The 16137-nt window shown below is 44.4% G+C and overlaps 1 pseudogene; it reads right to left on the reverse strand.

The window, feature by feature from the left end:
- Nucleotides 1-871: 871 nt before the first annotated feature.
- Nucleotides 872-13777, reverse strand: LOC117283487 (annotated as a pseudogene).
- Nucleotides 13778-16137: the final 2360 nt, after the last annotated feature.

Below are 16137 nucleotides of genomic sequence, written 5' to 3' on the forward strand. Positions count from 1 at the left end.
TCTGCTTCGTAAATCAGGAAACAGCTAAAGTGCCCCCGGATGGAAGCCAGACCCCGAGGGTTTTTGTCCCAGGCCTGATCTGCAGCGCATCCGTGCCTTGAGTCACTTCTCCCCGCTAGGTCACCGCATCTCTCGCTCAGGCCTGTAGGGCCGGGACGAATCGCTACTCAAAAATTCTCTGATATAAAGGAAAAGAGAGAAAAATATTCGCATTGAACTCTGTGCTCTGCATGGGTTTTCCGTGCCCCTGCCCCAATACTGTAAGAGGCACCGCGGAGACGAAGACACTGCTGCAGCTTTCGCTCTCTTAGCAGCTAAGGATTTAGATTTCTTTCTCTCCTTCTGACCTTCAGCCCCTACCCTTAAAGGGAGGAAAGGTAAAAGTCAGGCTTAAGGCAGTAATGGGGCTGGTTGAAAGTCCTGTCCCTGCTCCGTCCAGCCATGCCCAGGAGGGCCAGGGATAGTTGGAGGATTTTGTTACTCAAGTGGTGTCCCGAATCAGAAACCCTGCAAGGCTGCTGGTGTCCGTGTGAGGGCAGGAGGGACGTCCTGAGAATCCCACACCTGCTTGTAGACCTTATTTACTCCGTGATCTGCCCTTCAGGGACTCCTTCTACACCAGGGCGGGATGGGTCACACAGCCCCAAAGGCTACTGGGCCAGGGAGCGGCCTGACGGTACACTTGGTCTTCAGTGGCTGAGAGCCCTGCCCTGCGGCTGTGCCGGGGCTGCAGCTGGGCAGTTCTGCGGCCCTTCTGACCAGGGAGCGTGTGCTTCCCGCTCTTTTCCTACAGTCCACCATTTTGTAGCCTTCGGTGGGACTGACCTACTTTACTCTCGGCCGTGGGTCGTTCATCCAGTCCGAAAGCCCCACAGCTAGTCGTTCTAACTAGCTGCACACCCTGAAAGGCTGCCTTTGCTCTCTAAGCCTCACTCAGGCTTCCCATGCAGAAAAGGGACAATGTAAAATTTGTTGTTGGGTTGGGATTGTTTTCCCCATGAAGGAATGCCACAGATATGCTACAGGAACTTTCTAAAGCCACAGGTCTCTTTCTCTGACCTCCAGGGGACTGGAGGTGCAGCCCCTCATTGGTCCACCTGAAATCCACCTGGTCCGGTGTTGATCTTATTACTTTGCCTTTAGCTTAACATCCACCTTTTGCCATTTTTTTTAGCTACTCCAGCATAGTCACACATGCATGAGTGTACACACACACACACACACACACACACGCACATCCTTCTGTCAACTTCTTCTGCCTCTGATTTCATCTAACTGTCATGAAGGCCAGGCTCCTGGGATGGGATTAGTACCCTTCTGAGGGAGGGAAGAGGCTGAGTTCTGTCCTCCTCATCCCCCTTCCCCCATCACAAGCAAGTGAGGTAACAGCTACCAACAAGCACTGAGAGGAGAGAAAAATACCTTGATATTGGCTTTCCCATTCTTTGGAATAATGACAGGTAATTCTCGTTGTGTAAGCCGCTCAGAACAAAATTTGCTATGGCAGCTGGAGCAGAGGAGCTAGGTGCTGATGTTATTCTCTTTTCTCAGTTGAAGTGGCCAAGGCACAGAAAGGAAAAGAAACGCAACCAAAGCCACTCACCTGGGGCAGACCCGGAACGGACAGAACCGTTTGGTTCGGTTCTGAGAGTAATACCCATAGCCACCATTCTCCACTGCCTCCAAATGACAACCTGAGGAACTGTCCCTGTGTCACTCCGGGGAGGGGGGCAGCCCCGGCTGTGCCCCGCATCCCAGCCCATCCTCATTTGCTTCTCCCATCCACGGAAAGGGGGAGAACAGTAAGGATGAGGAGTGATCAGAAACTAGGGCAGATGTTTCAGGTAGAAAAATGTGCTACAGCGAAAGACACGTGACCGTGAGCCCCCTCAAAACCCTCGTCCTTGCTTCGCTTCCAAGACGCTCACTGTGTGCTTGCCACTTTTTGGAGTGGCTCTGGAAGTCTTTGGTCGTATTGTCACAGCTGCCTTTATGTCCTGAATCGATTCGAGATGTTTCCTTTTGTAGTAAATCTTTCGATTTAGGGAAGAGCCAGAAGTCTCAGGGTGGCAGATCCAGGGATTATGGTGGACGAGGACCCAGGCCTGTTTTTATGAGCTGTCTTTCCGTGGGGAGGCACTTGGCAGCAGCATTCACCATATTTTGGTCATGCCTCATCAAGACGCTCAGAAAAGAGGACTTCCAGAAGAGACTTAGAAAGTGGCAGAAGGATAGGACAAGGAAGGAGGATTATGAGGGGGACTCGTGGAAATGCGTCTTTTTCTGTAATAATTGAAAAGAATTTGTAAACTCACTACCTATTTCAGTCACACCTCATCTGCTGTTTTCTCTTCCTTCACACCAACTCCTGCACCCCAACTCCTGCTGTTCTCTCACCTTCAGGGATGCAGGGATGCTCCTGGCAAGGGATTTGTACAGAGTCAACTTCTGGGAATCATGCAGCAGCAGCAGCAGCAGCAGCATTTTGTAGAGTGGTTTAGTCTTGAGCCCTTCAAGAGGAAACTGAAAATATAAGAAGTAAAAGAGATGTTTAAGGAAGCAAAGGAATTAAAAATGCACATCCCACACATCCATGCAGGTAATATTCCTGAGGTCCAGACTGTTGGACTCATCCTCCTTCTGAAATAAAGTAACTTCCTTAAGTTCTACCAGAAATGACTGGCAAAGTCAGACTTTGACACCACATAGGAGTGACTGCAAACACTGTGCCTTCCCCCTTTGTGGGATGAACAATGAATATTCAGAGGTTAAGCCAAGAAATCATAAGATAAAAGCAAAGTGGAAGGAATAGGGACTTGGGATTTTCAAACATGGAGAAGTAGATAGTGGAGCTTGATATTCTCTGGGGTAGATAAGCAGCGTTAGAGAAAGCTCAGCATGCTTCAGGGTGATAGTAAACTTTGCAATTGCACTAGTATGTCTGGGTCAAGAAGCAAAACAAACAATCCAACTTCCCTAAACTTGCAAAGTATTGTTAGATTGCAGAAAATCTCTCCAGCAGATTCAGTTCCTGATATGATGTCTGTGTGGCAGTTCACCCCATCAATAAATTCAGTAAGGATCAGAAAAGGATTTTTGCTCTTTTTGACCATCCTGCAGCCACTTTGATTTTTATGTTGTCAAGACTTCTGTGAGGTTCTCAAACCCCAGTAGTAAAATCCCCCACCATACCACTTTCCTATGCTTTGGTCATCCCATGCCCAAGAAGACATCTTACCCTGGGAATAGAGAGTATCATCTCCCAGAAGACATGTGGATGGAAAATTTAAGACAAAGAATTTGCAAACATTTTCCTAAAAGGCCAACTAGCACATATTTTAGGATTATGGCTACTTTGGCAGTTGTTCTAGTTTCATTATAATAATTGAAAAATCAGGGAAACTTCTGAAAGATAGCTGTAAAATTCATTTGAGACAACATCGGGAAATGTGCCAGAAGTTTAACAGTAACTTGGAGAAGGCCCTGATATATGGGACATGGCTTACCATGCAAGCGGGGCTCGAGTTTTCTCTCTCCTGCCTACTTTGCCAAGTTGCTTAACCAATCAGAACTCAAAACATCTCAGCAGTAAACTGGAAATAAGAATGCATGGATTCTAACTAGGATGAATTCTCAGAGCTAGAGAATCAAGCAAAGTAATGCACATCTGATGCTTGGCCCTGTACCCCGCATAAGGAAAGTATAGCACTTTACATGCTAGTTTTCTGTATTTAGTATTGATCAATTTGTCATTTATGAATGTAGCTATCATAACCAATGATGTGAAAAATAATTAAAAACAGGAAGAGTGTAGAAAGTTAATATAAGAGAAAGAAGCCATGGAACAGATCATTCAAAAACATTAACAAATTATTTAATAAGGATGTCAGAAATTTTTTGTCAACAGAAGCGAAATTGTTAACAAATGTGTATTAATCAATGGGGAAATGAAAGCATTTTGTCTCTCCTGGGATCAAAGGCCTTTTACAACGACACTCTGTCCTATAGCTTGATGAAGTCATCTTTATCTTTTAATTATTTATTAAATTACAAATATGAACACATTAGTTGCACAAATTAATGGGCTCACTAGACGTTTCCACACACGCATAGGTCCTGTACTGATTGTATCCACCCTCCCGACCGCCCTTTCCTGCCCTCCGTTCCCCTTCTGTCCCGATTCCTTTCCTTTTCCCTAGTAGTCTCTGTCCTGCTCCCACCTCCCTCCCTCCGTCCCTTCCCTCTTCCCTCCTTCCTTCTGTTCCTTGCTACCCAGTATATAGGAGAATGGTGCTCATCTTTCTGAGCCTGATCGATTTTGTTTAACACAATGATCTAGTTCCATCCATTTTCCTACAAATGATATTGAGTCCATCTTTAAGCAGAGGTGTCCTGCGGATGGGCTAGAGTTTCAGAACATCTGAATAGGTAAGGAACTTGTAGTAAATACGGTGGGGTCCCTGCTGTTGGATGCTGTTCATATAAGTGTCAGAAAACACTGCTCTTTCCTTTTTCCACTTTTGAGTGCTTTTCTTGTTCTTGGTTCTCTCTCTCTCTCTCTCTCTCTCTATCTAAAATGGCCTTTTCTAGCAGAGCTAAGAGACAACCCACAATGTGTTGAAAAATTTTTACCAGCTGTTCCTCAGACAAAGGTCTACTATCTAGAATATATAAAGAACTCATGAAAATCAGACCCCCAAATATAAAGACCCGATTCAAAAGTGGGCATCTGAAATGAGCAGACATTTCTCAAAGAAGTAAAAGCAGCAAATAAACATGAAAAAATGTTCAACATCACTGGTCATTCGAGAGATGCAGATGAAAACAACACTGAGATTTCACCTCATCCTAGAAAGAATGGCTGCTATCAAGAAATCAACCAATAAATAATGCTGTCAGGGTTGTGGGAAGATAGGAACTCTTCTTCATTGTTGGTGGGAGGGCAGACTGGTGCGACTACTGTGGAAATTGATATGGAAAAACCTCAAACCACTAGGATTAGAAGTCTCATTTGACCTAGCTTTTCCTCTGCTGGGCATCTTCTCAAAATAATTAAAGGAATAATACCACAGTGATATATGCTCACTCATGTTTATAGCGACACAGTTTGTAATAGCTAAAATTTGGAGACAGCCCAATTGCCCATCAACTGGAGACTGGAAAAAGAAGATGTTTATTTTTAAAAAAATAATATGGAGTGCTACTCAGCCATAAAGAATGAGAAACTAGAGATATTTATATCTAAGTGGACACACATTGAGGCCATACTCTTAAGTGAAATTAATAAGTCATACATGTATAAATACCAAATAGTTTCTCTGGTGTGAAAAACTAAAAGTGTTAATAAGGATCAAAATGTGTAATTGGCACTATGTAATAGGAAGAAAAGGTCTAAAATAGTAGAGGAAGTGGGAAGGGTAGGGGAAAGATAAAAAGGGAAGAGAAAAAATATGTGAAGGGGAAAAACATGGGAAGAATGTGTTTGTAAATAGGGAAGGGTGGAGGGGTAAAGGTAGGGCAGGGGAATGGGGAAAAATGAGAACCAAAACCTGTCATGGAAAGGTACAAGATCCCAATGATGAATGTAACTGTATTGTATACCTAAAATATACCAATAAACTTAATAAAGATAAATAAATAGCCTTTCCTTATGACTTTTATTATCGTTTTCCTCTTTAAACATATCATCAGGGGTTTAGAAGTTTCAGTTCAAGATCTACCCTGTTTGATCACCCAGCAAAACAAAACCAAACGCTTGTGTCTCTGAGAGCTTTGTGCCTGGACCAACACATGAGAGAGATGAACCTTTGGCCTCCCACACAGATGAGCGGTCACATCCTTATTCAGAACTCCTCCCCTCTTTCAGGCATAGACTTAGCTCAGGTTCCTCCTGCCCTGTGAGGGCTGTCATCCCCCGCTACTGGCCCCTGTGCCCAATGTCCACCAAAATAAATGTTTTCTCCACTCTCGCTGTCACATTTTCCTTTCCAAATCGGAAAACTGCTTATAACCCCCAAGAGACTCCTTCTCTCACTCTTTCGCTTTTACGAGAGTATACACATGCTGTAAAATTGACCTTTGAAGCCACCCTAAATTTCCAAAATAAATAAATGGTCAAATAAACTGTAAAGTATGTCTACATCAAAACATGGGTACTATGCCAGTTAAAAAAGCTAGGCCTAAAAAACATTACTTAATGATAAAATCTGCTATCATATAATGTAAAAAGAAGACAATGACTAAAATTATAGGCTATGACTGAAATCACACGCAAATTATGTATTTTTATAGATACATCAAAATGTTAATAATATTTCACTTGGATGGTAAAATTATGGATAATTTTATTATTTTAAAATATTTTTTAATTTCCCAGTTTTAACAGTGATATTGTTTTACTTTTATAATTAGGAAAAAGAGTTTTGTTTGAAGAAAGCTTGACTCTGAAGCCAGTGAACAAATTATTGATTAAATACGTTTTTATAAAGTTTTAACAGTAGGGTGGACCCTTAAATAAAACAGTTAAGCTACTTTTCAGGATATATAAGTCATGAAGAGTTTTCGTTTTAATGAACTTCCTGCCAGCTCTCCCTTGTTAATGTCTTACTTCAGGGCTCTGGGCAGAATTAATGGAACAAGGTCCCCGTTCTTCACCACTGACTTGAGAATGAACTAGTTCCAAAGCAAAAGCCATCGCTCAGCCTTTCTTTCCTCTTGCCATTATAAAAACAGACAACAGAAAAAGAGGATTCACACACCAGACTGGTATCAGGGCGCCTTTTGCTCTTTTTCCTACATTACACTTTAGATTGCTTTAAAGACTTTTTGGAGTGAGGATCTTGAAAAGATAAATAACAAGCACATATTTCTATTTATCTTTGTCTTCAGCTTCTTTGACATGCAAACACAGAGTGAACCTTTTCATACACTGAGAATATCCAGCAAACCGCTTCTAACGGCTTCAGCGGGTGAGCCAGAAATTCGTCCCCCTCTAACACTGACGTGGCTGCCAGTTAGTAGGAAGGCTGCTTCTTCGCTTTCTATGGAGTCAGTATCATAATAAAGCATTGCTGAAAGGATCCTTAAGTCAAAAAATGCACCTAGCACACGTAACATTTTATTCACTGTACACCAGAGGTCATCAGTGTGCTGGGGAACATGGGTCGGTTCTGTCCTGACCATGCTGCTGACCAGAGCGGCTGGCGCAGCCCGCAGTACAGTGAGAGCTGGCTCCGCGCACTGCAGTCGCCAGGAAGATATCAGCAGGGGAGGGATGGCTCTCACTGAACATGTATCGCTTTTGCGCCACTGTAAAGGTGAAAAATCACGGGTTGAACCACCTTACTTACTCCAGGGGCCCAGACACCCAGGACATCTTTCTATTCTAATCCTTTTAAAACTCTGCCCCTCTCCTACCTCTGTGCAATTCTCAAATACTTTCCACTGGGACCTATGGAACTCAGGACCCACTATCAGCAGCATCTCTGGTTCTCAGAAAGTGTCCGACTATGCCAGCTCTGTGCATTACTCAAGTCTATCCTCACGAAACACTGCGTTCTCCTCGCCTTGCATACTCGCTCAGAAATACGCAAGTGCAACCCTCTGGTGTCATCCTGTTCTTTCCTGGTGACAGAGACCCCCAGAGCTACAGTCTCTCAGTGTCAACCATTTGCACCGAAATAACCCTTTAGAAGCAATATTTTATTTCTTGAAGATTTCTATCATGATATAATGTTGCCTTTTTATTCTTGTGTTTGAAAATAAAATATCTATTTTGAAGCATCTCTTCTGGTGCCCCTCCTTTCATCCTGAAATGTTTTCTGGAGTCTTTGGTGACTGCATAGAGGGGCCCACAGAGGCGAGCAAAGGACTATTGTGGGGTGGGCACTGCCTTAACACCACCGTGCCTCCTCTCATGAATGAGACACCTAGCCATTCAGCCCATGCACGGTGGCAGCAACTTAGAAACTTAGCTTCTGTCCGGATCCCACTCCTCCTACCTACCTTCCCCCTATTTTTTGTTTGGTACCAGGGATCAAACTTGGGGCCTTGTATCCCTGGCCCCAAAATGATATTCAAAGAGTTAACAGCTCTTTTTTTGTTGGTACTGGGGATCAAATTCAGGTCCTTGTGCTTGTGAGATAGGTGGTGGAATCACTGAGCTAAATCTCAGGTCCCCAAACATTCTTTTGTTGACCACGATCCATTGTGCAATTCTGTACTAGAATCCTCACTTTCTTAAGAACCGCCCCCCCAAATTCCTCCAAGGTAACTTTGTGCAGTGAAATCTTATTGATCTCAGACATAAAATCAGCTGTGGAAACTATTACACAAGTTTCAGGTACTCACCCTGGTTCCCCAGGAACTGCTAGATTTTTGTTGCCTGGATAGCTTCACTTAAGAAAGTATCAACACCGGATGTTGAACCCAGAGCTGTAAGTCTTACAGTGCAGCAATCCTGTGTAAGACTAAACTAGAAGACATTTAAAACTTTGCTTTTCAGGAGCACACAAGGGAATTGAGGTGTGGAAACTGTTTTTTGCTGCTGTTAGTTGATTTCTAGACCCTACCTAACACTTATGAAGGGAAGTGAAAGTCTACAAACAATAAACTCATTAAAAATTTACCAAAGTTGGTTAGTTAAAACTATTATTTAAGTTCAAATTCAAGTAACAAGATCAATTTGAGCTTCTCTGAAAAAGCAAAACCAAGAGTTTTATTGATAAATACAAACATGAAGCTATAGGTCCCTGGATAGGAATGTAAATTATCCCAGGGAAATGATAGCCAGAGACTGAAAGACCACTTTCTTCACATGTGGTTTTGCCTGCACACACACATACACACAAGCATATGTGTAGCATGCAATGCAGTGCTTTTAAAATACATTCACAATGCATGCTCAGTACTGTGTGACTCTTCCACTGTCCTGCCTGTACCTCAGACTTTTTAAACATGCTCAGCATGAACTCTGTACACACCAAACAGGAAGTCCTCATCCCCGCTCCAAGCTATTTTCTCCACTTGCCCACTATAGGCATCTCACATAACAGAATCACACAGATTCATCCTTTGTGTTGTGTTACCTTTCCTGTTGCTAGGACAAAACACCCAGCAACTGCAACTTGAAATTGGAGAGAGGCTTTCTTGGGTTATTTCTTCAGAGGTTTCAGTCTGTGGTTGGGGCTGCTCAGGCAGAAAGAACATGTCAAAGGAGGGAGGATTGCTGCTCAATCTATGGCATCCAGGGAACTGGAAGCAGGGGAAGAGGGACCAGAGAGAGCACCCAGGGTCAGGCCCTGAACAACCAAACATGCTCAGCTGGTGCCGCACAAAGCTAGGCATCCCTCAGGCCAGTTCAACTGAAGATGAGGAGGAACTACCACATCCAGCTGGCTTACGTAATGTATCATACTATGCTGTGGCTCATCCATTTCACCACATAGAAATGGCTAATTCTTCAGTGGCAGAACAACAGTGCACTTTACTTCTATACCATGTTTTGTTTATCCATTCTTCTATTGGTGGGTATCCAGGGCATTTCCCTTTCGACTACCATGAATGGTGCTATGTACACAGATGGTCCAATATCTGTCTGATATCTGTTCTTTGGAGTCTATACCTAGTAGCACAGATTCCATGGCCTATGGTAATTCTGTTAGGTATGAACTGATTTTATTGTGGTTTGACTTATATTTCTTTAATGATTAAGGCAACTGAGCATCTTTCTTGTTGCTTATTGGCCATTTTAAACCATAGCTCTAAAGGTTTACATTCTCTTCATTTGACCACCTAGGAGAAGTGAAATCTTAGGCACAACTCCAAATTCAACAGGGTGGCCTCTGAGGGAGCATCTGGCTGCCTGCTCCTGACCCAGTCACTTATGACAAGTCTTACAGCTGTGTCAAAGTTTTGTCCATTTGTTATGGACACTTTTTCACCTTACTGTGTTTTGACAGTTTGGATATTCTGGATTTTATTCTAGGGTTTGACTTATCTAATTGTTTCAACAGCCTCTTTTGACAAGCAAATTTTTAATTTTGATAAGGGCAATTTATCAATATTTTTTCTTTTTTGAGTCATGCTTCTTATAAAACACTTTTCCTAAAGTCACAGATTTTTTTCTCATTTTCTTTTAAAAGTTTTATATGCTTACGCTTTACTTTTGAATCTATGACTACTCAGAGTCTATATTAATGTATAGTGCAAGGCATAGTTTGAAGTTCATTAATTTTTTCAGAACGACTGTTGAAAATAATAAAATAATTTTTTTATCTTTGTCGAAACTCAGTTTAACTTTGTAGAGATCACACACCCCGATCAAGTTAGTTTCATTCTAGGGATGCAAGGATAGTTCAATATATACAAATCAATAAATGTAATACACCACATTAATATAATCAAAGACAAATATCCCATGATCATCTTAGTTGACTTAGAAAAATGCCTTTTGCAAAATTCAACTTTTCTGCATAATAAAATCCTTGAAGAAATTAGGTATTGAAAGTCTTTCCTCAACACAGTAAAGGTTGTGCATGAGAAACCAACAGCTAACATCTTTCTGACTAGAATGAGGGTATGACCCAACTATTCTGCTCTTTGGTACCTGCCCTAATGAGCTAAAGTCAGTGTCCCATAGGGACACCTGCATATCCATGTTTACCATGGCACAATTCACAATAGCTATAGTACAGAACCAGCCTAGGTGCCCATCAACAGATGAGCGGATAAAGAAAATGTGGTTACAGCCGTAAAGAAGAATGTAACCGCATCACTTACGAGAAAATGGATGGAACTGGATACCATCACGTCAAGAGAAATTAGCCATACCCAGAAAGTATCATGTGCTTTCCCTAATATATTGAATCGAAATAGGATGATGTGAAAGTAGAAGGTGACTATTACTGGATAAGAGAGGGAATAGAAGGCAGGAAAGGTGCAAGACAGGGTGGTGGGGTAGAGACACACTAAAATGAACCTGTATCGAAACAGTGCATTAAAACCCAATACTGTGTAAAATAATTAGGCACTAATAAAATATTTTAAAAATTAATTGTTCATGGGTATGTGGTTCTATTTTTGGTCCATGTTCTGTCCCATGGACATATTTGTCTGTCTTACCAAAAATCCCACTGAGATTACTGTAGTTTCATAATAGGTCTTGAAATTGTATAATATTAATACATTGGAATCCAATTTTGTTCTTATTTTAAAAGTTCCTTTTTGTCCTTTACTGTTTGTTTTGGTACTGGGGATTGAACTCAGGATCTTGCACTTGCAAGGCAGGCTTGGCACCACTGAGCTAAATCCCCAGCCCTAGCATATTTAAATGAGTTTTAAAAGTGGTGTACAAAAATAGTTACTGGCTGTGGTTTTTGTTGGAATCAATTTGATTTTATTTTACTTTGCAATAATTCCAAAGATTTAGGAAGCTGGATTAAGCAATGTATAAAATTATTACAAATTTGATGAAGTATGATTCATCCAGGAATGCAAGTTTGCTTTGTTATCTAAAAAAAAAATTGAAAAAAAAATTGAGCCTGGTGTTGTGGTGTACAACCTGTAATCCCAGCAGTCTCAGAGGCTGAGCAGAAGGGTCACAAGTTTGAGCCCAGCTTGGAAACTTATTGATATAGGGAGGGATGTATCTCAAAATAAAATGTAAAAGAAGATCTGGAGATGTAGCTCAGTGTGAAGGTCTTAGGTTTACAAATCAATTCAACACACTGAGAAACTTTAAAGAGAAAACATTTTTAAAAATCTAGCATTTCTTCCTACTAAGAACTCTTAGAAAACTAGGAGTAGAGTAGAACTTCCTTAGATTGATAAAGGACCATGTAAAAACAGTCCTACACTGAATTTCACATGGAAAGTAGGCTTTTCGTGAACATAGTGATGACCTTGCAAGCTTCTTGAAAGAATTTCGGGGAACCCTGAGAATCAGTACTGAAGTGGGTGAAGGAGTTCGCTACTGTGGGCCAAGCTCGTCTATTAACTGAGAGAACCCAGGGGAAAGCCCTAGCCTTAACTGCTCACACATAAGAGAGCGAGACCCTGCTGGGCACTGCTTCCTCCCGAGCACCAGGGAGGCCAGCTAGTTCTCTCTCCAGAGGATAGATCAGTGAGTCCTAGAGCAGGAAGAGCAGTAGTTCTGGGGCAGGGGCTGGAGACTGAGGGGCAACGCTCAACACCATTTTCCTCCTTTCAATAATGCTGCATCCGTTTTCTCAACATGACACCTGGAATCCAGAGCAGTCCTTAAGAAGCCCCCACTGGATGCAACCTGAAAGCACCTTCCAGGGCAGACTAGGGGCACATATGACTCTGACTTCAACGGGCCTCTTTGATAGGGGAGCAGCCAGAGAAAAAGCTGGGATTGCAGGCCACAGCTCGCTGCTTTTTCTTTCCCAGAACCTTATGTTTGGGGGACTCTGTTGCTGTGTTTTGGTTCTGGAAGATCAAAGGAGGAGGGGCTGGAGCATCTTGTTAATAGCACCTGCTCCCCTCACACATCTCCGCCACTGTCCTGCTGTTCGGTACACGTGGGTTTGGAGAAGCTCATCCCTGGGCTCACCTCTGTGCGGTCTTCCAGTTTGAGATCCCTCAGAATCCTGACTCCACTTCAGTCCCCAGGCGATCCTGGCCTTGGTGGTGGTCCCGACACTTTGAGGGGTCGCAGGGGCAGGCCACACCCACCCCACTTTTGCTGCCTGCACCTGCACTGCTTGTTCCCACGTCTGCCCCTCAGGAAGAGCCTTTGATGCTCTGCTGGGCGTCCGGACTGATTCTGTTGGCTTCCATGCCTCATCCCCATCGTCCCGTTGCCGGCGTTGTCCTCAGGCTCATGCACGGAATGCGCTCTGGATCGTATTTTAGAACTTCGGTGCCCACGCTTTGATGTGGGAACTTTTCTTTAACTCGGGAAGGGCTTAGGCAGGACCTATTCAAAGGAGAGGATAGCGTTAGGAAGATGGCTCCTTGGAGAGAGTCCGTTCTGCTGGATGATTTCATTCTCCTGCAGGAGTGGCTGAGTTTGCTCCCCCTCTTCTTGCACCTTCTTGAGCTCCTCCTTCTGACACTTCAGTGAACCTAGCAGCAGCTGCTCCTTCCCACGGGCCGACTCCCCCGCTGCTTGGATTTGCTGCAGCTGGCTGAGAAGGTACAGAGCCTTCTCTTGCTGTAACTGCTCCAATTTGATGGGCTCAGCTTGTGATTCTCTCTCTCCTCTCTCCCTCTCCCTCTCTTCTCTTTCTCTCCCCTCCTTCCCGACCTCCTTCTCTCTCTCTCTCTCTGCAAAATGATTGTGCTTCCCCAACAGCATCTGCTGCATATCCACCCACCTGACTTTGCTCCATTCAGACTGCTTTCCAGCTTGCTGGCCTGGATTTTGGAGGCGAGCAGCTCTCCAAGTATTTCAGGACACATCCGGCTTCTGCAATTGGCACAGTATTCTGTGCTTTGACGTCTTCACCATCCGCCTGCAGGCACTGCTGTTGTAAGTCAGCAGTCCACTTCCGTTTCCTCAGCTGTCAGTCCGCTCTGCAGTTCAACCCTCTGACTTCCAACCTTGAGCACCAACTCTTTCCGACACCTGAGACCTCCTGTTGTTTCTGGAGCGCACCCTTGAGAGGCTTGATTGGCAGCTGCCGCCCCTGCTGTCTGTGTGTTACACACCACACTCCTGCTGGAAGTGGTTTTCAAGTCTGGGCAACTGTCGTGAGCCGGCGACGCAGAGCACTGTCCAGCAGTGTCTCAAACCTGAAAGAGCAGCGGGGTGGAGATGGGGCAGAGAGAAAGGAAGGACGCCAAGACAAGAGTCTGATCAAGGCGACGTTTATTGCAGGCAGGCATCAGCCTTTTAAAGGGAAAGACCGAACTATTATGGGCTAGGATTACCATAGTAACCCAACATCCGCTCCACGGGAACGAGGGTTCACACGGGAAAGAGAAAGCCGGCTCAAGAAAAACAAATTAACAACACTTGCAACTAATAATCATGATTCCCAAATAGGGGGAGGAACTTAACAAAATGGAGTTACAACACCTGACTCCTACAGATAACGTCAGATCTTTAACAGGAAGCACCTGACTCCTACAGATCTTTGGCTGTCCGAGTTTCTCCCGTGCAGGGTCAAAAACAAGTTTAACACGTGCAATCCTTAAAAAGGAACAAATGTTATCTTTCAAAAAGCCAGTGGGCCATGGCTGGCTTCCCACAGGCAACTCCCTCGCCTCTTACTGTCTCGTTCTTTTAACTGGATGACCTCGTCGCTTCCACGGTCTGAACTTCTCTCTCACCTCACACAGTAGCTGTGCCTGCTGCGTGCCCGTCCTCTGTATTTCCTGGTTCAGTTTGGACTCAGCAGTTTGGACTCTTCACCAAGTTTCACCTTAAAATCAGCTATTTGACCCTCCAGCTCCTGGAGTGGTTTGTGGCAGTGCCCACTCAACTTGGTTGACATTCAGCTTTGCTGTCTGAAGACCAAGAAGCAAGTCTTCCTTTTCATTTTGCAGCCTCCTGACTTCCAACTCTAGATTTTTGATGCTACGCCGATGCTAGAACTGAGTGGGTCATAGCTGGCCCTCATTCAGAGCCGTCTTTCTAGCCAGGGCATATTTTGGTGTGCGCACTGCTAGCTCCGACAGCTCCTCTGGCACCTGAGCTCGCTACATGGAATGCTGAGTGGTGAAAGCATCAGGAGACCTGCTGGTTCTGGTCTGGTTTCTACTGGAGCTTCTGCTTCCTCTCAGTTTCAATGGCACCAGCCACACAAGCAGCACTTCCACCTGACAGCTGGGCAGTCACTTGCTGGAGGTTTTGCATTACCTCTACATTTTCTTTTAATTCCTGGTCTTCCAACCTCTCCCCTTGCATTTAAAGATCCGGTTTGCAGGCTGCCTGCACTCTGCTGGCTCAGCACTCGGCTTTCACTCTCTTTTTTTTTTCAAAATGGTTCTCTCCAACATTTGGGCTACCTGATCAGCGGCCTCGCTCAATTCACAACTTAATTCTTCTTTCTCCTCTTCCAGGGACTGATGCTTCTCCATCAGGGATTGCAGATTCCCGGATGGCTCCACACTAATGGGTCCAGGCAAGGTACCTCGATGGGGGGACAGCAGCCAGAGGTACAGCCTCTGTACTTGGTGTTGGAGATGATTAAGTTCAACTGCCTGGGGATCAGTAGTTAACAATGGGTTTGGTCTCAATTTTTCTTGCTGTGTCAGCACAGTGCAGGGCATTTACCATTTTCTCTAGGTTGGAATTAGCAGGATTCACACAGGCTGACACGAGGGTATGGCTGTTACCTCTTGAAGCATCTTGAAGTTTTGGGTCAACTTGGAAGGTCTGAAGCACCCAAAGTCACCCGTTTCTGCCATCTCCAAGAGCACAGATTACATTTCCCAAGCACAGGAGGCCTGTCAGTACCAACGGCTTCTTCTAGGTGACCCCTCCAGCCTCGCTTTTCTTGTCTTTCTGATGCTGCTTCCAATGAAAACTGCGATTCTCGCCGTCTTTCTTGGCTCGGTGGAGATGGTGAAGATGGCACGAGATTGGGACAGCTGGGAGTTCACTGCTGGGCAGCCCATGGTCCAATCCTACCTTTGTTGTCCAGCTTGAGACAGGAAACAGCATCCAAGGCAGCTAACACAGTCTTCCCAGGGAGCCCCACAGTCTTCATGCTTTCTTTAGGACCCTCCCAGATGTGCATCTGCAAGGCTTTTCTCAAGATGGTCCCAGAAGATCCAAGGTTTCTTCACTGTAAATCTCCAAGCCAGACACTGTCAGAGTAAGTTCTAAGTCACTCTCTTTACCACTTTCTGCAAAGAGCGGTTGAACTGCCCTACATGACCCGACAGTTGGTTCCTTCTCTTGCTCTGCAGTGCATTCGCATCCCATTGAGCAAATCTTTGCAGAGCCGGCCTGCCCAGGGGCCATCGTACCCTCTACAGAGGGCTTTTATGGGTGGTGCCACCACTGTACTGAAGACCTCTTCCTGTTCAGCAGACAGAGGGGTCAAACAGTATCGCATGTAGAGGATTTGTCATCACCAACCCCACTCTGAGGCTCACAGCATGAAGGACAGACGGCAACATCCTGCAGCCTTCTCTAATCTCTCCAGGGACCAGAGGGCGACA

This window comes from Fukomys damarensis, unplaced genomic scaffold (genome assembly GCF_012274545.1).
Source record: "Fukomys damarensis isolate Sample0158 unplaced genomic scaffold, DMR_v1.0_HiC HiC_scaffold_27, whole genome shotgun sequence".
Classification (NCBI taxonomy): Eukaryota; Metazoa; Chordata; class Mammalia; order Rodentia; family Bathyergidae; genus Fukomys; species Fukomys damarensis.